The sequence below is a fragment of the Panthera leo genome, chromosome A3, assembly GCF_018350215.1.
Source record: "Panthera leo isolate Ple1 chromosome A3, P.leo_Ple1_pat1.1, whole genome shotgun sequence".
NCBI classification, from domain to species: domain Eukaryota; kingdom Metazoa; phylum Chordata; class Mammalia; order Carnivora; family Felidae; genus Panthera; species Panthera leo.
The window spans coordinates 15,134,455-15,159,274 of record NC_056681.1 but is presented as its reverse complement, the minus strand read 5'-3'; the positions used below and the strand labels follow the sequence as shown (position 1 = coordinate 15,159,274).

General features: G+C 43.1%; 1 protein-coding gene across 1 annotated transcript in view; it reads right to left on the bottom strand.

The window, feature by feature from the left end:
- WFDC10B (WAP four-disulfide core domain 10B) overlaps positions 1–23,940 on the bottom strand; it is a 62,034-nt gene extending 38,094 nt beyond the window's left edge. Inside the window, exon 1 of the mRNA XM_042930834.1 lies at positions 23,601–23,940. The gene's annotated coding sequence lies outside the window, so the exon portion shown is untranslated. The remainder of the gene's footprint in view (positions 1–23,600) is intronic.
- Between the last annotated feature and the right edge of the window lie 880 nt (positions 23,941–24,820).

Genomic DNA, 24,820 nt, shown 5'->3' with positions numbered 1-24,820 from the left:
TCCCCTGCTCATGCTCTCTCTCTGTCTCTCAAAAATAAATAAAGGTTAAAAAAAAACCTTTAAAAAAATCTTACATTATAATTCGGATTGCCAATTGGTCCAATCCTGTCAATATTCTGTTTGTTTCTCTGTAATCAAATCTAAACTCTTACTGCTCTCAACGGGATAGGCTCAAATGTCAACAGGCAAGATACCAGGGGCAGGGGAGCAGGAAAATGACTTTATTCAGAAAACCAGCAAACCAAGGAGATGGTGGACAACTGTCCTAAAGACTCATCTCCCCTCAGCATGAAATTTGAGCTTCTTTTATGTTAGCAGAAGGGGGAAGTGGGAAGGGCTTGGAGTCAAAAGGTGACAGACATCTATAACACAAGAGGAAGGTCATGTAAATTATGTGTCCTTGGTCAGTTGACCTCTGCATACAGGAATCTGATCTTGTCGTTCTAGCAAATAAACATAGTATAGTCATTTCTGTATGTCCTTCTTTATCTCCTTGGGTGAGGTAGGTTTTGGAAAAAGAGCAGTTTTTACCACTCAGCTGTAACAAGCTTATGTGCAGAGCTAAGCAAAGGTTTCCTAGCTATACAGTTTCACAGCAGCAAGAGAAATAAAAGCAATATGGAGTCAGACATGCTAAGTTACTCCCTGTTACATATCTTAGACCTCTGTGGTTGGGAACATATACATTCACAAGCTAGAGTGTATTATGCTAAGCAAAATAAGTCAGAGAAAGACGAGTACCATATGATTTCACTCATATGTGGAATTTAAGAAGCAAAATTAACAAAAGAGGGGGAAAAAAGAGACAAACCAAAAAACAGAAGGTTAACCTCTTAACCATAGAGAACAGAGGGTTACAGAGGGGAGGTAGGTGGAAGGATGAGTAAAATAGATGATGGGGATTAAGAGCACACTTATTGTCCAACTCTTGGTTTCAGTTCAGGTCATGATCTCACAGTTTGTGAGATTGAGCCCCACGCTGTCAGCACAGAACCTATTAAGGTTCTCTCTCTCCCTCTCCCTGTGCCTTTCCTCCACTTGCGCTCTCTCTCACACTCTCTCAAAACAAGTAAACTTAAAAAAAAATAAATAGTACACTTACCATTATGAGGACTCAGTTACTATATTGTACCCCTGAAACTAATACAACATTGTATGTTAACTACACTAGAATTAAAATAATAATAATTTTTTTAACTTAGTAAAATTGTTGGCAAGAATATAAAGAAATTGGAGCCTTCATGCATTGCTGGTATGAGTGGGAAATGGAGAGGCTGTTTTGCAGAGCAGCTTGGCAGTTCTTCAAAACGTTAAGCACACAGTTGCATGGGGCGCCTGGCTGGCTCAGTCAGTTGAGCGTCTGACTCTTGATGTTGGCTCAGGTCATGATCCCAGAGTCATGGGATCAAGCACTGCATCGGGCTCCACGTGTGGAGCCTGCTTAAGATCCTCTCTCTCTCTCTCTCCTTCTCTCTCTCTCTCTCTCCCTCTGCCCCTCTCCCCAGCTAGTGCGCTCTCTTTCTCTTTAAAATTTAAAAAAAGAGGGGGGTGGGGGACCAAGATGGCAGAACAGCATGGAAGCTTTTTTTGCATCTCTTGTCCAAGAGATACAGCCAGATCAACACTAAACCATCCTGCACACCTGGAAAACTGATTTGAGGATTAATTAACACAACAATCTGCACAACCTGAACCACAGAACTCAGCAGGTACGCGGCGCAGAGAGGTGAACTGGGGGAGAGAGAAGCTGCTGGGGGCAGGGAGCTGTTTTGCTTGTGGAGAGAGGACGGAGATCAGGGGAGAATATGGGAAAGCATCCCCCCAAAAGCAGCTGGAGAGAACGTGGAAAAGTGGAAACAGCTGCAGGGACTGAACCAAAAAGGGAGAAAGGAGAGGGTTTAAATTCCATTAAGACTATAAACAGGGGGAGCGCAGAGTCTGAAACTCTGCAGCTCGATACCTGGCGGTGCTCTGGTGAGAAGGGTGAATCCCCAGGAGCAGAAAGGAGTCCGGGGGGTCTTCGGGCCACAGGGGAGAGGCGGTTTCCCTCTCTGGAGGACATCTGGTAGAGGCTGTGTGCCCCAGTGGACCCGGGAGAACAACCACATTCGCTGGTGCTGGAACAAGGTCGCTGGGGGTGAAGCCTGGTGCCAGACGCGTGTTGTGATTTTCCATAATCCCTGAAGCGCTGCTGCTACACGATCGCGTGAACTCTTTCTGGGGCGGGCTGGCACCCGGCCGCGGTCTCTGGGCTTCAGCAGCAGCACGATCCCGCGAACATTCCTGGGTGCGGCCGGCACCCGGCCACTGCTCAGTGAGACTCTCCTGCAGAGGGGCAGAAGGGGTCAAAGCCGCAGTCCCTCAGAAGTGAGGGGTTGGGAAACACAGCCGCATCTGAGATAAAACTAAAGAGGGAGGTGTTGCCTGGGGCTTGGTCACTGACAGTGTAAAAGCATGGAGTGGACAAAAGCCAGAGATAAAGAACAGGTGCATGATTGCTGATCGGGGAGAACTGAGTCCCGATACTACCCAGAGACTGAGTAGCTGGGTGACGCCATTTTCACTGCTACCGCGCATGCGCATACACACCTACAAGCGCCACACCAACCCACCCCAGTAGCTAAGCAGTGCCATCTAGTGGAGAGCAGAGCCCTTACACTAAGCCCCGTCCAACTGGGCCAACCTTCGTCTTCAGGAACACAAATCTCTCCAGCTGCTTAGTTTACGGACTATAAAGTGCTTCAAAGTTTGACTTCTAGGTGAAAATGAAGTAATTTCAATCGTATCTCAGTCTGTTCACTGGTCCAACTATTCAATTATTTTCTCTTTTGCATTTCCTTTCTTTTTCTTAAATGCAGAAAAAGAAAAAAATTATTTTTATTTTCAATTTCTATTAAAAATATTTTTAATTTTTTTCTATTATGTTTTTACTTTTGTGTAAATTTTTTCAACTTCTATTTTACTTACATAATTTCATTTTATTCTATTTCAGTGTATTCGTTTTTTTCAAATTTTCAAATGATTTCCTTTTTTTTCCTTTCTCCATTTCTCTATCAAGACCCTGCCAACAACCAGACAAAAACACACTTAGGATCTGGGGCGCCTGGGTGGCTCAGTGGATTGAGCATCCGACTTCAGCTCAGGTCATGATCTCACAGTCCATGAGTTCAAGCCCCACGTCAGGCCCTGTGCTGACAGTTCAGAGCCTTGAGCCTGGTTCTGATTCCATGTCTTCCTCTCTCTCTGCCCCTCCCCTGCTCATGCTCTGCCTCTATCACTCTCAAAAATGAATAAATGTTAAAAAAAAATTTTTTTAAACACACCTAGGATCTGACATCATTTATTTGATTTGTGTGTGTGTGTGTTGTTTTTAATTTTTTATTTCAATCTTCCTTTTTTAATTTAATTATTTTAATTTTTTTACCTCATTAATTCCTTGTCTCCCTTCAAAATGATGAAATGAAGGAATTCACCCCAAAAGAAAGAACAGGAAGAAACAACAGCCAGAGACTTAACCAACATAAATACAAGCAAGATGTCTGAACCAGAATTTAGAATCACGATAATAAGAATACTAGCTGGAGTCGAAAATAGATTAGAATCCCTCTCTGCAGAGATAAAAGTAGTAAAAGCTAGTCAGGATGAAATAAAAAATGTTGTAACTGAGGCAATCTCTAATGGATGCCACAGCGGCAAGGATGGATGAGGCAGAGCAGAGAATCAGTGACAAACTTATGGAGAATAATGAAGCAGAAAAAAAGAGGAAGGCTAAAGCAGAAAAAAAAGAGGGATATTAGGGCAAAAGAGCACAATTGAAGAATTAGAGAAATCAGTGACTCATTAAAAAAGGAACAACATCAGAATCACAGGGGTCCCAGAAGAGGAAGAGAAAGAAATAGGGGTAGAAGGGTTATGTGAGCAAATAATAGCAGAAAACTTTCCTAACCTGGGGAAAGACACAGACATCAAAATCCAGGAAGCAGAGGACTCCCATTAGATTCAACAAAAACTGACTATCAATAAGGCATATCATAGTCAAATTCACAAAATACTCAGGCAAGGAAAGAATCATGAAAACAGCAAAGGAAAAAACTCCTTAGCTTACAAGGAAAGACAGATCAGGTTTGCAGCAGACCTATCCACAGAAACTTGGCAGGCCAGAAAGGAGTGGCAGGATATATTCAATGTGCTGCATAAGAAAAATATGCAGCCAAGAATTCTTTATCCAGCAAGGCTGTCATTCAAAATAGAAGGAGAGATTAAAAGTTTCCCAGACAAAAATTAAGGGACTTCATGACCACTAAACCAGTCCTGCAAGAAATTTTAAGGGGGACTCTCTGAGGGGAGAAAGGACTAAAACAAACAAACAAACAAATAAAGACCAAAAGCAACAAAGACTAGAAAGGACCAGAGAACCCCACCAGAAACTCCAACTCTACAAGCAACATAATGGTAATAAATACATATCTTTCAGTACTCACTCTAAATGTCAATGGACTAAATGCTGCAATCAAAAGACATAGGGTAACAGAATGGATAAGAAAAAAAGATCCAACTATATGCTGTTTACAAGAGACCCATTTTAGACCTAAACTACCTTCATATTGAAAATGAGGGGATGGAGAACCATCTATCATGCTAATGGTCAACAAAAGAAAGCCAGAGTAGCCATACTTATATCAGACAATCTAGGCTTTAAAATAAAGACTGTAACAAGAGATGAAGAAGAGCATTATATCATAATTAAGGGGTCTATCCACCAAGAAGACCTAACAATTGTAAACATTGATGCTTCAAATGTGAGAGCACCCATACATATAAATCAATTAACCACAAACATAAAGAAGCTCATTGATAATAATACCATAATAGTAGGGGACTTTAACACCCCACTTACAACAATGGACAGATCCTCTAATCAGAAAATCAACAAGGAAACAATGGCTTTGAATGACACACTGGATCAGATGGACTTAATAGATACATTCAGAACATTTCATCCTAAAGCAGCAAAATTCACATTCTTCTCCAGTGCACATGGAACATTCTCCAGAATAGACCACATACTGGGACACAAATCAGCCCTCAACAAGTACAAAAAGATCAAAATCATACCGTGTATATTTTCAGACCACAACACTATGAAACTCAAAACCACCACAAGAAAAAAAAATTGGAAAGGGAACAAATACTTGGAGACTAAAGAACATCCTACTAAAGAATGAATGGGCTAACCAAGAATTTAAAGGGGAAATTAAAAAGTACATGGAAGCCAATGAAAATGATAATACCACAACCCAAAACCTCTGGGATGCAGGAAAGGTGGTCATAAGAGGAAAGTGTTTAACAATCCAGGCCTTCCTAAAGAAGTAGGAAAGGTCTCAGATACACAACCTAAGCTTACACCTTAAAGATCTGGGAAAAGAACAACAAATAAACCCAAAACCAGCAGAAGGCAGGAAATAATAAAGATTAGAGCAGAAATTAATGCTATCGAAACCCAAAAAACAGTAGAACAGATCAATGAAACCAGCAGCTGGTTCTTTGAGAGAATTAACAAAATTCATAAACCCCTAGCCAGTTTAATCAAAAAGAAAAAGGAAAGGATCCAAATAAATAAAATCAAGAATGAAAGAGGAGAGATCACAACCAACACAGCAGAAATAAAAACAATAATAAGAGAATATCATTTGCAATTGTATGCCAATAAAATGGGTAATCTGGAAGAAATGGACAAATTCCCAGAAACATATACACTACCAAAACTGAAACGGGAAGAAATAGGAAATTTGAACAGACCCATAACCAGTAAAGAAATCAAATTACTAATCAAAAATCTCCCAAAAAACAAAAGTCCAGGGACAGATGGCTTTCCAGGGGAATTCTACCAAACATTTAAGGAAGAATTAACACCTATTCTCTTGAAGCTGTTCCAAAAAAAAATAGGAATGGAGGGAAATTTTCCAAACTCTTTCTATGAAGCCAGCATTACCTTGATTCCAAAACCAGACAAAGACCCCGCTAAAAAGGAGAACTATAGACCAATTTCCCTGATGAACATGCAAGCAAAAATCCTCAGTAAGATATTAGCCAACCAGATCCAACAGTACATTAAAAAAATTATTCACCATGACCAAGTGGGATTTATACCTGGGATGCAGGGCTGGTTCAATATCCACAAAACAATCAATGTGATTCATCACATCAACAAAAGAAAGGACAAGAACCATATGATCCTCTCAATAGATGCAGAGAAACCATTTGACAAAATACAGTATCCTTTTTTGATAAAAACCCTCAAGAAAGCAGGGATAGAAAGATCATACCTCGATATCATAAAAGCCATATATGAGAGACCCAATGCTAATATCATCCTCAATGGGGAAAAACTGAGAGCTTTCCCCCTAAGGTCAGGAACAAGACAGGGATGTCCAATCTCGCCACTATTATTCAACATACTATTGGAAGTCTTAGCCTCTGCAATCAGACAGCACAAAGAAATAAAAGGCATCCAAATCATCCAGGAGGAGGTCAAACTCACACTCTTTGCAGATGACAGGATACTCTATATGGAAAGCCCAAAAGATTCCACCAAAAAACTGCTAGAACTGATCCATGAATTCAGCAAAGTGGCAGGATACAACATCAATGCACAGAAATCGGTTGCATTCCTATACACCAACAATGAAGCAACAGAGAAATCAAGGAATCGATCCCATTTACAGTTGCACCAGAAACCATAAAATACCTAGGAATAAATCTAACCAATGAGGTGAAAAATCTATACACTGAAAACTATAGAAAGCTTATGAAAGAAATTGAAGAAGACACAAAAATATGGGAAAATATTCCATGCTCCTGGATAGGAAGAACAAATATTGTTAAAATGTCAATACTACCCAAGGTAATCTACATATTCAATGCAATACCTTTCAAAATAACACCAGCATTCTTCACAGAGCTGGAACAAACAATCCTAAAATCTGTATGGAACCAGAAAAGACTCCAAATAGCCAAAGCAATCTTCAAAAAGAAAACCAAAGCAGGAAGCATCACAATCCTGGACTTCAAGCTGTATCACAAAGCTGTAATCATCAAGACAGTATGGTACTGGCACAAAAACAGACACACAAATCAATGGAACAGAACAGAAAACCCAGAAATGGACCCACAAATGTATGGCCAACTAATCTTTGACAAAGCAGGAAAGAATATCCAATGGAATAAAGACAGTCTCTTCAGCAAGTGGTGCTGGGAAAACTGGGCGGCAACATGCAGAAAAATGAACCTGGACCACTTTCTTACACCATACACAAAAATAAACTCAAAATGGATGAAGACCTAAATGTAAGACAGTAATCCATCAAAATCCTCGAGGAGAAAGCAGGCAAAAACCTCTTTGATCTTGGCCGCAGCAACTTCTTACTCAACACGTCTCCAGAGGCAAGGGAAACAAAAGCAACAATGAACTACTGAGACCTCATCAAAATAAAAAACTTCTGCACAGCAAAGGAAACAAGCAGCAAAACTAGAAGGCAACTGACAGAATGGGAAAAAATATTTGCAAGCGACATATCAGATAAAGGGTTAGTATTCAAAATCTTTAAAGAACTTCTCAAACTCAACACCCCAAAAACAAATAATCCAGTGAAGAAATGGGCAAGACATGAATAGACACTTCTCCAAAGAAGACATCCAGATGGCCAACTGACACATGAAAAAATGCTCAACATCTCTCATCATCAGGGAAATACAAATCAAAACCACAATGAGATACCACCTCACACCTGTCAGGATGGCTAACATTAACAACCCAGGCGACAACAGATGTTGGTGAGGATGCAGAGAAAGAGGATCTCTTTTGCATTGTTGGTGGGAATGCAAGCTGGTGCAGCCACTCTGGAAAATAGTATGGAGGTTCCTCAAAAAACTAAAAATATAACTACCCTATGATCCAGCAATTGCACTACTAGGTATTTATCCAAGGGATACAGGTGTGCTGTTTCGAAGGGGCGCATGCACCCCAATGTTTATAGCAGCGCTATCAACAATAGCCAAAGTATGGAAAGAGCCAAAATGTCCATCAACTGATGAATGGATAAAGAAGATGTGGTATATGTATACGATGGAGTATTACTCGCCAATCAAAAAGAATGAAATCTTGCCATTTGCAACTACATGGATGGAACTAGAGGGTATTATGCTAAGTGAAATTAGTCAGAGAAAGACAAGTATCATATGACTTCACTCATATGAGGACGTTAAGACACAGAACAGATGAACACAAGGGAAGGGAAGTAAAAATAATGTAAAAACAGTGAGGGGGACAAACATAACGGACTCTTAAATATGGATAACAAACAGAGGGTTACTGGAGGGGTTGTGGGAGGGGGGATGGGCTAAATGGGCAAGGGGCATTGAGGAATCTACTTCTGAAATCATTGTTGCGCTATATGCTAATTAACTTGGGTGTAAATTTAAAAAATAAAAAATAATTAAATAATTTTAAAAATAAGAATAAAAAAATAAAGTACAAATTTTTAATACTATTTGATAATTGTATTGTCTTTTTTCTACTACTCACTAATTTCAACTATCTTCATCAATATCTGCATCAATATCTTCATCAATATCCTGTCTACTTTCTTTACATTTATTTTGCTGTTTTTGTTCCATTTTCTTAGGTTCAAGCCTGCATTAACTTACTTTCAAATTTTTACATTTATATGTTAAATGTTCATTATAGAAATGCTGATGCCCTGAGCCTTAGATATGAAGAAGAGAGTAGGGGCACTGAGGCTCACCAGTCTAGCTGTGACAAACCATGACCTTGGATGCTACATGGTTGGGTACCCAAGCACTTAGTGTTCTGCTCACTAGGCTGATTTTGTATGCACCAGAACTCTGCCCAGGCTTGGGCCCTGGGGAGATGAAATCAAAAAGATGGGTTCAACTCCTCCCAAGAGAAGGAGCTCCATCCCAAATATAAAATGTCAGCCCAGTCCTAGACTCTCCTATCTCCGGCCTGCAACACCATGAAGACTGAATGGATCCTCTTTTCTCTATGTCTCCTCATCTTGTCTATGCCCCTCCAGACACTTTCAGGCGTCCTGTTTCCTTTACCTCTCAGAAAACAATTGTGTGAAAGTGGACATCTTGGAGGTAAGGCAAAATAGGAAGGGCAGCCCAGGAGAACACTGTGAAGGTGAAGGCGATCTAGGCAGCCTGGGTGATAGGCAGTAATGAAGTCCTGCTTTTCTCTTACACCACACAGCCCTAGAGCATCTCATTCCAGAAGTTTCATTCATTTCTGTCTATGGATTGGAGAAGGAGGAAGACAGAAAATAGAATCAAGTTTTTTCCAAGGGATTTCAGTGGAAGAGGAGGGGGATTGTGAAAATTGGATTAACGTAAAGAGTGTCCAGAAAACCTCTTTATTGTTGTGTGTGGGTGTGGGTGTGTGTGTATTAGATGAACTTTAATTCTACTTAACGCATATATACAGGACCACTCTGCATTCCACAGATATGGAGAAGCAAAGCCATCATTCACACACTTGGGGCACTCACATCTACTTATCATGATGGACACATGTGGAATACTCATGTATCCATGAGTAAATGTGGCAAAGTCCCAGTTGTGGGTGAGGGCTGGAGTTGGACTTCAGGAAGACTGACATTAACTCATTCTTTGTCTCCAACATGGACGTCATTGTTCCTGCTCTGACCACCCACCTCCATGGTCTCAGTGAGGCCAGGTGAGTCTGCATGGTAGGTAAAAGGGGAGGGGCATAGATAGGTGCGAGAGGACACAGACACTGGTGGAAGGAAGGAAGATCTTTTGCAAATTAAGCATTTTGAGCCTATCCTTCAGGAGTAGATGTAGACAGACAAAGGCCTTTTTAGCTTGTGTTTGCAGAGACTCTGTAAAAGTAAAGTAAGGGCTCTGACCTATGGCCTTGGGGAAGCAGATGACATGTTTACTTCCAGTGCCATGGGAAAGCCTGTGGAGAATCAGGAAATGGGATATATTTAATATGAAATGCTGTGATAGAGCGCAGAAGCCTCAGGTCTTTCTTGCTTTCCACTCTACCTTACCGTCCTTCTCCAATTATCTGAGTCACTGACCCAGGCCGTAGTCTAGAATCATTGCCCCATATCACATATACAGTGATATTTTTGCTGAAGGAACTCTCCCAGTGAAAGAGTAACAGGTAGATTCACATGGGCTGATGACCATCAGTCATCTGAGTCCATGAGGAAAAGAATGTCCGCTTGGCAGTAGAAAAGAAAACCTGGGGTGCCTGGATTACTCAGTCGGTTATGCGAGGGACTTCGGCTCAGGTCATGATCTCGTGGGTCACAAGTTTGAGCCCCGTGTAGGGCTCTGTGCTGACAGCTTGGAGCTGGAGGCTGCTTCGGATTGTGTGTCTCCGTCTCTCCCTGCCCCTCCCCCCACTTGCTCTTGTGCTCTCTCTCTCTCTCTCTCTAAGATAAATAAACATGAAATTTTTTAAAAAAAAGAAAAGAAAAGAAAACCTGACTCTGGGATTCTCATGCCCAGAAATCTGCAACTATCCTCCGGTATTTGGCACCTGTAAGTCAGGTTACACGAGATTCTACTACAACACCTTGACATTTTTGTGTGAGCCCTTCGTCTTCTCTGGCTGTGGAGGCAACAGAAACAACTTTAAACATAAATTTCTCTGCGAAAAATTTTGTATTCCTGAAAAGTAAGTCTCTCAGCTCCTCACCCAACCCCCAATGACACCAAATACTAGAAACCCTGGTTTTTCAGTAAAAAAGCAAGAAAGAGGCCAGGGGAAATTGAGCAATGGGACAAGATTGTACCTGGGTTGGGGACGATCAGTCACAGGCACAAATGTCAAGGTCTCAGGTCATTTAGTTCAACAAAACTCTTTTGAAATTGTGAAAATCAGAGCCCAGAGAGGCTAACAACGAGAGGCTCATTCAGAAGAAGGACGTGGGTCCAGACGCCCAAGCTCTCCACCCAACAACTCACCACTACCATGATCACCTCAGGTCTTTAAGATCCTATTCAACCCCTATTTTTGCACAGTTAAAAAGCAAAGTAGTGAGAATGGGCAGAGTAGTTCAGTATCTATAGTGAATGGCTACACAATAGCCTTAGACTCAAGAGCAGAGACCTCACTTTATTAATTTGTATGTCCTCAGAGTAGAGTACTATATTGGCTCACTAACATTTTATGGATGCATTATGGATCAGGATGGTATAGGAATTAAAAACCCATTTGCAGCTACGTGGATGGAACTGGAGGGTATTATGCTAAGTGCAATGAGTCAGTCAGAGAAAGACAAAAATCATATGACTTCACTCATATGAGGACTTTAAGGGACAAAACAGATGAACATAAGGGAAGGGAAAGAAAAATAATATAAAAACTGGGAGGGGGACAAAACAAAAGAGACTCATAAATATGGAGAACAAACTGAGGGTTGTTGGAGGGGTTGTGGGAGGGGGGATGGGCTAAATGGGTAAGGGGCATTAAGGAATCTACTGAAATCATTGCTTTACTATATACTAGTTTGGATGTAAATTTTAAAAAATGAAAAAATAAAGTTAAAAAAAAAAAGCTCTGAAGTTCTGCTGAAATGTAAAAGACCCATGGATTCTACCAAAGGTGCTAACAATTGCTACATTTATTTATTAACAGAGACAGAGGCAGTGGAAGAAAGGAAACCCAACACAACATAAGGAAGAAATGAAGAAAAAGGAATATTCCTTATGCAAAAGTATGCCAAAATAATTCTGAATATAAATGGGACTATTACTGGAAGATTTTGAATTCAGAATTCTTGCTAATTTCCTTGCTCAGATTTGCCTTTCATGCTGATTATATGTATAAAAATTTAACTGAGAACTTCCTCCCATCCTAGATTCTTCCAATGTAAACCACTGATGACCTCTCTGAAGATACCAACCTACCCATGTAATGAATTCATCTGTATAAAGGCAATCATTGTTGGCACCTCCTTGGCATGACCCGCCAAAACTGAGTTTGCTCCTGTATTTTGTCACTGACCCCAGTGGATTTCCATATAAGTGGCACTAAAATAATCCTCATTAAGTTGTTTCATCTGCCCCAAATCAATGAGCATTCAACCCTCAACAATGCTCATATTCTAGGGAAATATCTCCAGTGCCCCAGGGACCAGGAATATAGAAATTATGACTTTACACCTGGAAGCTGCAAATCTTTTTTTTTTTTTAATTTTTTTTTTTTCAACGTTTTTTATTTATTTTTGGGACAGAGAGAGACAGAGCATGAAGGGGGGAGGGGCAGAGAGAGAGGGAGACACAGAATCGGAAACAGGCTCCAGGCTCCGAGCCATCAGCCCAGAGCCTGACGCGGGGCTCGAACTCACGGACCGCGAGATCGTGACCTGGCTGAAGTCGGACGCTTAACCGACTGAGCCACCCAGGCGCCCCTGGAAGCTGCAAATCTTAAATGAAGCTGAACTTCTATAATCAGAGTATGGAGAGTCATTCCCCTTTGCCCTGACTTCCCTATTCACATTCTCATCAAGGACCCAGCTTCACAAAGGAGTCCAGTGATACGAGCATTCTAAGGACCATAAACACTGGGGGGCACTGTAGCCCAGGGTAAGTCCATATATGGGCATGCTAAGTCAATCCCAACAATGGCAACCCCTGCCTCTGGACTTTGGGCACAGCCTTGGAGAAATCTCAGGAATTGGCAGGAAGCATAGGTTAAAGATGTCAGTCACCCTAGCCCTTCACCCAGGAACTGTTCCTGTGTAAAAAGAGACAAATGAAAAAGGTAGTTTCTGGATATTGAACCAAAGTCTAGTAACCCAGACCATTCTGAATCCATAGAAAACTTCTTCCTAGGCCTGGCATCACGGGTATGACCTATCTGGTGCACATTCATGGATTCTGAAGACTTCCCACCCTCTGACTATTGTGAAACACAGTGTCACATAAACAAGTATAAACGAGTGTAATTTCCTTGAAAACTCTTTCAGAACTGTAGTCTAGTATTCCAAAGAATTACTACAAGTAAAGTGCTCTCTGAAGACAATTAGTATCCAAAGTCCATTTTAGCCTCAGGTTTTCAGATTTCTCCTGGGTGCTCAAGTGATTGTCCAAGTTTCCTTCTCACTCAATCCTAAATTTGCCTGTAGGATGGTTTGTGTGTGTGTTTTCTGTGGTGCTGAAGGACAATATTCACAAGTGCCAACAAAGATCAGTAAAAAGGCACAAAGCCATACAACATTTGCAGGCCTTCCTACAGAACTACATACCCAAGGAGTAATACAGGACATCAATTAATGAGAAACCCAAAGGAATTTCACATTAAATTCAAGTGAGATATTTTGAGGGGGTGATCACTGATAAAAGGGGGGCCACAGATGACAACATAAAGCAAGGTCTTGGGGTACACCAGGGACAGAACGAAAAGATTACAGTCCTGAGTCTGGTCTCTTCCCAAGGTCATATCTGATCACCAGAGAAACTCGAAGGTTTGGTTTCTGATTCCAAGAGGCCCCAGAAAGAAGGAATTTGTGCAGCAGACCTTGGAATGTGGCACAAGTATGCCTGTCATTCGAGAGATACTCAGTGCCTTCCACCCTCACATCTGGGGGCAGAGCAGAACCCGGGAGAAGATGGAAAGAAGGGAGATCTAATGATCATCATGAAGACACTGATCTGTTCCCCCATCTAACCATCCCATTCCATCTCCTGTAGGGGAATAAATAGGGTAGGAGAAAAGCTCCAACCCTTCCCCAGGCTAGCCTTCACTGGGTCTGGTAGATCATTCTCCCACATGAAATTCCATATCCAGCAGCCTGACACCAGTTCCATCCTGCCAAGCTCTCTTTATCAGATCCATCCTTGATCTGGCCACTTCAAAACCTCATTAGTTCTATCTGCTGTTGCCAGAATAATTATCCTCAAGCACCATTTCTGTTTCTCAGGCCCTTGATTCAAGACACACACTGCCTGTGGTTAAGATTTTAACCAAATATCCAGGTCTCCCATGTCTGCCCCATATTATTACGGTTTCCTATACTTTTGTCTCAACTTTACGAGTCTTTTTATGAGTAGCATGGACTTTGAGAGAGGAGAGTGACCCAATCCAATTCTGACCTATTGTACTTACTGGAACGAAAGGTCTGAAATGTGAGGTGACTTGACTAATCCCCCTATTATCTCATAGTTTCATTTATGTTTTATACTTCGACTCTCAGTTGGGAACTTTCTTCCATGCACGATGCATTCTCTCCTTCTTCATTCATTCAGCACGTTCATTGAGCACCTACTGTAAGCCAGATACCATATGAGGCATGGGATAAAGTAGTGAGCAGAGAGGGCCATACCCTGTTCTCATGGAATTGACAATCTAAAGAGGAGACAGACATTTATCCAACAACCACCCAGTACCTGATGATAAATGTTAATACACGATCTACAAGAAAGGCATAGGGTGTTATTAGCAGGTGCAGTAGAGGAACTTAACCTATCAATAGATTCAGCAAATACTTTCCAGAATAAATGATATTTAAGCTGACATCTGAAGCATAACAAGGCACAAGGGGGACAGGCATTCCCACCAGAGAGAATGATAACGTGAATACCTTGAGGCAGGATAAAGCATAACATATTCTAAGAATTGAATGTGCTCCCATAGAGCTGGGGGCACAGTGAAGATATGGAGGTTAGCAGGCCCAGGTCATCTGTATGACTTTATATGTCAGGGAAAGAAGTTTAGATTTCTTTCAACTGTGATGAATAAAAATGGAGGTTTTCAGGGGCACCTGGGCGGCTCAATCAGTTGAGCATCTGACTCTTGATTTCCACGCAGGTCATGATCTCACAGTCTGTGAGTTTGAGCCCCACATCGGGCTCAGAACTGACAATGCACAGCCTTCTTGGGATTCTCTCTCTCCCTCTCTCTCTGCCCTTCCCACTCTGCCCCCAAATTAAATACATAATTTTTCTTTAATGGAGGGTTTCAAAAAGAAGAATAATGTTTCTAAGAGACCATTCGGGGAATTCTGGTTCTGAGCACGGCAGAATAGCTTATATCAAACTATTCTACAGATGACGATTATATTATCTTGACAAAATGTAAAAAACAGCGGTTTTAAGTCACTGGAGAGTGACCAAAATTAAGCAGAAGCTGGATAGGATTTAATCCTTGAAAGAAAAGAGCCACAGTGGAAGAGATCCACACATGGCTTTTCTCAGAGGAAGACCCCCAATCCAGCCTGAGCAAGGCAGATAAAGCTCAAGCAGAAAGCCATAGTCTTATGTCCTGAGAAGTCAGAAGACAGTACTCAGGATAGACTCCCAAAGCAACTATGTATCAAGGGAAGAAATCCAAAGAGGAGACAACCACAAGAGGGAATCTCCAACATTGTTATACAACCTCCTCTCAAATCCCTGATTGTCTCCCCAGTCTCTTATATGCAGGTGATATTCCAAGAATCCAGCCAGGACAGAGGTGCCAAATTATCAGATAGGTTTCATAGCTTTGATTTTTTTATTCAAATCCTAGTTTGCTAACATATAATGTAGTATGGGTTTCAGGAGTAGAATTTAGTGATTCATCACTTACATCTAACACCCAGTGCTCATCCCAACAAGCACCCTCCTTAATGCCCTTCACCCATTTAGCCCATCTCCCCACCTAGCTCCCTTCCAGAAACCCTCAGTTTATTCTCTGTATTTAAGAGTCTCTTACGGTTTGCCTCCCTCTCTGTTTTTATCTTATTTTTCCTTCCCTTCCCCTATGTTCATCTGTTTTGTTTCTTAAACCCCACATATGAGTGAAATCATATATTTGTCTTTCTCTGATTTATTTTGCTTCGCATAATACACTCTAAGTTCCATCCACATTGTTGCAAATGGCAAGATTTCGTTCTTGATTGCTGAGTAATATTCTGATATATACAGATATATATATATACATATATATACATATATATCTGTATATATCACCTTTTTATAATTTTTTTAAAAATAAACAAATATTGGGGCGCCTGGGTGGCGCAGTGGGTTAAGCGTCCGACTTCAGCCAGGTCACGATCTCGCGGTCCGTGAGTTCGAGCCCCGCGTCAGGCTCTGGGCTGATGGCTCGGAGCCTGGAGCCTGTTTCCGATTCTGTGTCTCCCTCTCTCTCTGCCCCTCCCCCGTTCATGCTCTGTCTCTCTCTGTCCCAAAAATAAATAAAAAACGTTGAAAAAAAAAATAATAAACAAATATTACTTTTGTGACTTTTAAGAAATTGTTGGATTTTTTTTCAAAATATGAAACAACCTAAGGATGATAATCTAAAAAACAAAACAAACAAACAACAAACAAAAAACCCAGCAGCATCAGCACCATTTGGGAGCTTGTTAGAAATGTGGAACCTCAGGTCCACCAGAGAATTGCCAAATTAGAATTGCGTTTTAAAACTATCAGTCTGCTGGGGCACCTGGGTGGCTCAGTCCGTTAAGCGTCCAACTTCAGCTCAGGTCATGATCTCACCGCTCAGGGTTCAAGACACGCGTTGGGCTCAGGCTCTGTGCTCACAGCTCAGAGGCTGGAGCCTGCTTTGGATTCTGTGTCTCCCTCTCTCTACCCCTTCCCAGCTCATGCTCTGTCTCTCTGTCTCACTCTCAAAAATAAATAAACATTAAAACTATTAGTCTGCTTTCTGTCTCTGTGGGTTTGTCTGCTCTGGACGTTCATGTGAGTGCAATTATACAATGTGTTCTTTTGTGCCTGACTTCTTTCACTTGGCATGGTGCTTTCAGGGGTTGTCCAGGTTGTGGTACGTGTCAGTACTCCATTCTTTTGTTGCCAAATAATGTCCCGTTGTGTGGGTATACCATACTTTGTCCATTCATCGGTTGATGAATATTTAGGTCGTTGTTATAAGCGGTGCTACTGTGAGCATCCATTTATAAGTTTTTTCTAATTTTTTTTAATGTTTTATTTATTTTTGAGACAGAGAGAGACAGAACGTGAGCAGGGGAGGGGCAGAGAGAGAGGGAGACACAGAATCTGAAACAGGCTCCAGGCTCTGAGCCGTCAGCACAGAGCCGGACGCGGGGCTCGAACTCACCGACCGTGAGATCATGACCTGAGCCGAAGTCGGACCCTTAACCGACTGAGCCACCCAGGTGCCCCTTTTCTAATTTTTTAAATTTTATTTTTATTATTTATTTTTTAGAGAGAAACAGGGTGCGAGTGGGGGAGGGGCAGAGAGAGGGAGATGCAGAATCTGAAGCAGGCTCCAGGCTCCAGGCTCTGAGCTGTCAGCACAGAGCCGGATGTGGGGCTCAAACTCATGAACCGTGAGATCATGACCCCAGCCAAAGTCGGATACTTAACTGACTGAGCCACCCAGGCACCCCGGCAGACTAACAGTTTTAAAACGCAATTCTAATTTGGCAATTCTCTGGTGGACCTGAGAATCAGTTTTATGTATCAGTTTTAATATGGACACGTGTTTTCATTTCTTTAGGGTAAATATCTAGGAGTACAATTTCTGGGTCATGTGATAATGCTATGTTTACTTTTTTTAATGTTTATTTATTTTTTGAGAGAGACAGAGCATGAGTGGGGGAGGGTCAGAGAGAGGGAAACAGAATCCAAAGCAGGCTCCAGGCTCTGAGCTGTCAGCACAGAGCCCGATGCAGGGCTCGAACCCACGCAGTACGAGATCATGATCTGAGCCAAAGTTGGACGCCTAACCATCTGAGCCACCCATGTACCCCATACATTTTTGATAAACTACCAAATTGCTTTCCAAAGTGGCTGCGCCATTTTATGTTCCTTCCTGTAATGTTTGGGGGTTCCAATGTCTCTATATCCTTACCAACGCTTGTTATTCCTCATTAAAGAAAAAAAATTACAGCTATCCTATCCTAGTGAGTATGAACCTGTTTAATATTTCATTGTGATTTTGACTTACATTTTCTTAATGACTGATATTGGGTATCTTCTCATGTGCTTATTGGCCATTGGTGTATCTTCTTGCGAGAATGTCAATTCAAGGCCTTTCCCCAGTTTGTGAAAAGAAAAGAAAAGAAAAGAAAAGAAAAGAAAAGAAAAGAAAAAAGAATTTGCCTTTTAACAAGACCCATTGGTGATTTGTATGCTCATTTTGCAAGTACGAGCCTATGGAAAATCAGGAAGCATCAGGAAAGGAAATCTACCTGAGTAGCTTCTTACAACGAAAGTTTCTCCTGCACCAGCTGCCTTCTACCCATAAAATGTGAACCTCTTCACAGAGTCTATATGGCCCTGAGGATTTACAGTGAGCCGCCTCCATCCCTTTCTTGTTCCTAGTAGTGGCTTATTTCTCTTTCAGGGAATTCTCTCCCCCCCCCCCCCATTCTGTGATGTCTTGTGAAGGTCAATTCCAGGAGCCTACTGACCAACTGAAATCAGGGAACGAGACCATTTCTCCACACATGGGGTGTGTAGGGGGCAGCACATTAGTTAAGATCAAAATTCTCAGCTAGGCCATTTTGCTCCCAGAGGACATTTGGCAATATCCAGAGACACTTTGGGTTGTCACAAATGAGGGTGAAGTCTGCTGGCCTCCAGTGGGAAGAAGCCAGGGATGCTGCTAAACATCACATAATACACAGGACAGTCCCTCCACCACAACACAGAATTACCCAGTCTAAAATGATAGTAGATCGAAGGTTGCGAAACCTTCAATTAGGAATCATATTCTTCCTCTCTCAGAAAAGCTAAAGAGAAAGTGAACATCGCTGTCACAGCGGTGCCACCACAACCCAATCTAGATGACCTTCCTGCTTAGACAATGTACTTCTTCCTCGTTGACCCTCTGCGGTGCCATCAGTTCCCAACCGTGGAGCCCCAGCTTTCCATGAATCATGTGAGCACCAGTATCGTCCCAACACATTCCTGGGTTTGCTTGATGTGAGACGTAAGGGAGATGATTCATTTCAGAAATACTAAATAAAGGGTATGCTGTCTAATTAATAATAGGTTTAGAAGCTATTGGAAATATGTACGGACTCCCGCACACAATGGAGTCCCAAACCCTTAGACACTTCACTTCCTGGTTCTTCTCCCCCTCTCCATTTCACGGGCTTATTTTCACGGGCTTTGCAATGAGCATGCACCAAAGAAACAAAGGGAGGAAGGACTAAATGTCTCTGCATCACCCCAGGGAATGTACACTTTTTCCAATCAGACTACTTTTTGCCTTACGTGGGCATAGGCAACATCCCAGTAAGGCTGTAACCTCTGTAGTACTCAGCCAATGAGGAACCAGGGGAGGGACTTGCATGCTGGGAGATAAATTGTCTGCTGTAACTGCCCCAAGTGTGCCTGTCCATCAGACACCCGCTCTTGCAAGAACGTTGATTAAAGCCTCGCTTCACTGTGCTCCGAGTCTCCGCATCCCTCCTTTGATAGGGTCATAGGTCTTATTTCTAACACTGAGTTAGCCAGTATCTTTCCATTGCTGGTAACAAAGAACCCTGACCCACAACTACCTAGTCAGATGAGGGTTCCACTCCAGGGAAGGGTAGCCTCACCCAGCTGCTAGGCTAAGCATGCACATAAAGCATCAGCAAAGTAACGAAAAGTGTGGCTTTAAGGAACTTCACTAGAACTTGTAATCAGAAAACCAGAAAGAAACTATTTTAATTTCAGTCTAAATGTAAGCTCTTCATCAAGTACCTTAAACTGTTCATTCTTAGGAGCCCGGTGGTCTGGGCCACTGGTTGGGTATTGAGGCAAGCTTGCTTTAGCTTTGAGTTTCAGTGCTAAGAAGGCAGAAGAAAACAAGGGAGAGGAAAGAGACTAGATTGTTTCCATCTGGGCTCAGGGGAGAGAATGGTATAAAAAGAAGCCTATGTTCAAAAGACCGAAAAAAAAATGTTAAAACTGGAAAAATATTAAAAATGGAAGATGTAACCTATAAAGTGGAGCACCACAGGACAGGAGAGCCTAAAAATTAAAAACCAGTATCCCTATATATCAGGAAACATCCATAGCAATCTATCTGCAAGCCCAAGAAGCGTTGCAAAAAATAGAGGCTTTGCATCTAAATACACTTATTGGTCTAATTGCAGTGAGATTGAGAGTAAAAGCCTCTGAGGCCATTTGGCAAAGAACATGGGAAACACAGCAAGCAGCAGCTACAGAGTTCCAGGGTGTGGTTAAATATAAAAAAAAATTCTTATATATTTAAAGAAACCGAACACTTTAACAATTAAAAATCATGTCTAGAGGCACCTGGGTGGCTCAGTCGGTTGGGCGTCTGACTTCGGCCCAGGTCATGATCTCGCGGTCTGTGAGTTCGAGCCCCGCATCGGGCTCTGTGCTGACAGCTTGGAGCCTGGAGCCTGCTTCGGATTCTGTGTCTCCCTCTCTCTCTGCCCCTCCCCCGCTCACGCTCTGTCTCTCAAAAATAAATCAACGTTAAAAAAATTTTTTTTCAAAAATCATGTCTATGACATACCATTGAGTGACGAAAGCTATTACAGAACAGCAAGAGCTTCCTTCCCACACTTGCTACCATATCAACATGAATACCTAAGACAAGGCTGGATGAATGTTCACCAGTTAGCAATCATTATCTATGGACGAGGGATCCTCTTCTTTGGACTTTTCTGTGTTGTTTGAATATCTCAACAGTGATTACACCTCCTTTCTCAAAAAAAAAAAAAACAAAAAAACAAAACTGGAAAAGGAGGAGGAGGAGGCAGAAGGAAGGAAGGAAGAAAAAAAAGAAGATGCATAATCCCATAATCCTACTGAGTTAGGCTCCCATATCCTCAGAGCCCGGAAGGACTTTCACGAACTTCTAATTCAGAGATTACCAAACCGCACCACACGTTAGAATCCCCTGATAAGCTTTTTTGAAATGTAGCTCCTGGTAGACAAACAAGCAGTTTCTTTTGGCCTGCCCCCACCTTTGACCTACTGAATCAAAATATCTGGGACGAAACTTGGGAATCTGCACATTGACAAGCCCACTCAAGTAACTGTCTTCTAAAACCAGCCTCTGGCAACCTCTCACCTGCTTTCTGTCTGTATGGATCTGCCTCTTCTAGAATTTTCGTATAAATGGAATCACCCACCATCGGTGGCCTTCTGTGTCTGGCTTCTTTCACTTAGCACAGTGTTTCCAATGTCCATCCATATTGTAGCATGGATCAGTACTTCAACCCTTTTTGTGGCTGAATAATACTCCACTGGAGGGATAGGTGACATTTTTTTTTATCCATTTATCCTCTCATGGGTATCTGGTTTGCTTCCACCTTCTGGCTATTTCAATGAACACTGTTGAACAAGTTTTCCTTTGAACACCTGTCTTCTATTCATTTGGTTACACAGCTGAGAGTGGATTCACTGAGCCACGTGGTAATCCCACGCTTAACTTTTTGAGCCACCACCACACTTTTTACTACATTAAGTGGCTACTAGAAAATTTGCAATTATATGTGTGGCTTGCATTATGTTCTATTGGAGAGCGCTGCTCTGGATATTTCTTTCTGCCCCAAAATTTCACTGATGCTAACCTCTCATGTATACATACCACACCATCTTCCAAACAGGCATAGATTACAGGAAGCTGAAAATCATACCAAGAGTAAAAGAAAGCAAAGAGAATAATAAAAGAGGGTATCACGAAGAGATTCATCTTTTTTCAGAGAAACTGAATAACCATCGCTGACATTTGTTGAATGTGCCCTTTTTGTGTCGGTTCTGTGCCAAGTGCTTTCTTTCTATATTCACTCGGCAATCCTGTGAGGTGGGTAATGTGATAACATGATTGTCCTCGTTCATTTTGCACAGAGCCCATGAGCAGCAGCGGAGTCCAGATTTGAACCCAGGCCTCACTGCAAAATCCAAGCTCGTGGCTTCCTGGTAGCCGAGGCAAAAATGAAACATCGGCTCTAGAAAGCACCTTTTCACAGGGGCCAGTAACAGAGGTGATGCCAGTAAAGTTACTTCCCTGCCCATTCTCAGAATGGTTCATGGCCAGAGGGAAACTTTCTCCTGACCTTGAGCTCCACAAAGAACTTGCTCTGTGACTCTGTCCAAGAAATACTGATACAACGTGATCATGTCCCCAAGATAAGTGGTACCCAAACTGCAGGGTCATTCCATATGGTATGAAAAGGGAGGGCTTAATGTTATGTCTTAATTGATTAACTGCAATCCAGTACGGATCTGGATTATAGACCCTGCTATGTAACGTTTTTCTCAAAGCGACAGGAAACAGTTGGGAGGAACTCAGACAATACTGAACTTTTTCCCTTCACTAGGCTCCTAGAATTTCGGAGCATATTTCTCTTGCCTGGGAATGGCCTAGGACTTAGACCTCTGCTGCCCTCTGGTGTCTCTGAGAACAAAGGCACCCAGCCAAGAATTCTTTCCACTCAAAACTGCCCAACCATTGTTGTTCTCACAGGCCCGCAAAGCAGCGGAGCCCAGGGTCTGAGGAGAGGAGCATCTGAGCTCCCCCCCACTCCAAACAGGCCTTGAACCCTCTCTGAACACACACACCCCATCTTCAGGGTCTGGGCTCTGCCCCAGCCCTCACAAACTGCATTTCATTTCCCTCCCCTGGGTGCACTGGTGTCCTGATTCAGGCTGGTGCTGGGACCCAGATTGTTGTTGGAAGACAACAATTCAAGAGTTGCTATCAGAGGATGGCAGAGTGACCAGAATATGAATGAGAAAGCATGAAAGGGAGAGTATGAATAGGTCACAGATACCCAGGGCCAAGCTCTTCCCACCTGGGACCTGCTCAGCTGGGCAGAATCTCAGGCCTGGAAGGGACTGTAAATCTCATGGAACCCGATGTCTGTCTCTGTCCCCTTCTCTTTCTCTCCCTGCCTCCCTGTCCCTCTCTCCCTCCCTCTCCCTCCCTATCTGTCTCTCCCTCTCTCCCTCCCTGTCCTCTCTCTCTCTCTCTCACTCTCACTCTCTCCCTCCCTCCCTCCCCATTTCTCCCTGTCTCTCCCTCCCTGCATCTCTCTCCCTCTCGGACCTAGAGGGAGAAGCACCCTGCCCCAGCTCATGCAGCCAGTCTGGATTGGAACTCAGAGTTACCCCTACCTGTCTCTCTTTTTCTTACTTCCCAAACCATCACAGTTGATCCAAAACCACTTGCCTACCACCATTTTATAGTGAGAGAAGGTAGAATACCAAAATTATTGCACTCCTACAGACCAAGGTTCAAACTAGCCCTGCCACTCACTCTGAGGCCTTGGGCAAGTTATTTAAACTTTCCCAGTTTTCTCAGGACTTCCCAGGCCTACTGTGAGGATTAAATACGAGTGTGCACGTCAAGCCCAGCACCTGGGATATAGTCAGTGCTCGGTAAGGATTAGCTGTTAATTCCAGGGGCTGGGGTGGGGGGGGGTGGTGTTCTTCATTCTTTTCTGATGCTTGTGAATCTATATGAAGCTGGCCTTCTAGGCACCAATCCCCTTGACAAGAGGCCTTCACTTGGGTAGGAAAAGGAAGGTAGCCCTCAAGAGCACCCCCTCGCAGGGGGCACAGGTTCAGCCGCCTGCCCCTCTCACCCCACATATCCCACTTACCAATGACATTATGCCTCCCAGAGAGTAAGATCCAGAAGAGCAGCAGAGAGAGGACGCAGGGCCCGTGGTGTCACTGAGGTGGCACATGGGTGTGCAGCCAGGGGTTTCCCCCACCTGATGGTCAAGGAAAGGGATGCAGAAGCCGGGAGCTGCAAGACCCACGGAGTGGTCAGAGAACAGGTCTCAGACGACTCACACTTGAGGACTGGCAAGTATCAGAGCCCCAGAAATCCCTGCCCACTGCAAGGAAGTGTTGGAGGAGGTCACAGAGAGGACATGGTGGCCGCCAGTTGACCTGCAAGCTGACCCTGGGCAGTTGGAGTTTCCTCCCCCTCCCCCGTCCTTGGAGCATAGGCTCCGCCCACCATTCCCACAGCGGGAGCCATTTTCACGGATGTAGCCTTGAGGGAGCAAAGTGTTGTTGAGACCCTCTGGCCGGTACCTGTGACCGAGCCTGGTTAAGGCCCCTCCGTAAACTGTTAAGGTTCTGGTGGGCAGGCGCTGAGATCCTCTGTCTTCCAGAGCCCAAGACCAGCATCGTGTGTAAATTCCCTTGCTTGTTACACCTGCCAGTGTGTAAATTCCCTTGCTTGTTACACCTGCCACCTGTGGAGATCAGAGTGGCCTCTTTTCTCTTTCCTCTGTCTTACCCTGACCTCTGTGTCTGGGGGCCGGTTTCAGATTTCACCCCCCCAAGGTGAACCACCTGGAAGCTGAGGATGGGGAGGGGCTTGTGTGTGGCCTTTCCATCTGGTCAGAGGCTAATTTCAGGGTGCAAGTTTGGGGCATCCATAGAAGCAGGGTCCACTGAGACCTGCTCCCCGAGGCCTGAGGTGGAAATGGCCTTAAACTCTGAGGAAGGAAAGGTTCTGATGGCTTTGGTTTAGGGTACAACAGTAGGAAAAGAGGCCTAGAAAGGCCTAGGGGGGCGGGGGAGGCGTAGAATCTGGCTTTTGACCTCCAACTCCAACACAACCCCAAGGCCAAATGCCCTTCAGACCTGTTGGGATGAGCACAGGGTGTTGTATGGAAACCAATTTGACAATAAATTATATTTAAATTTTTAGAAATGTTTAATTAAAAAAAAAAATTCAGGGGGCGCCTGGGTGGCTCAGTCGGTTGAGCGGCCGACTTCAGCTCAGGTCATGATCTTGCGGTCCGTGAGTTCGAGCCCCGCGTCGGGCTCTGTGCTGACAGCTCAGAGCCCGGAGCCTGTTTCA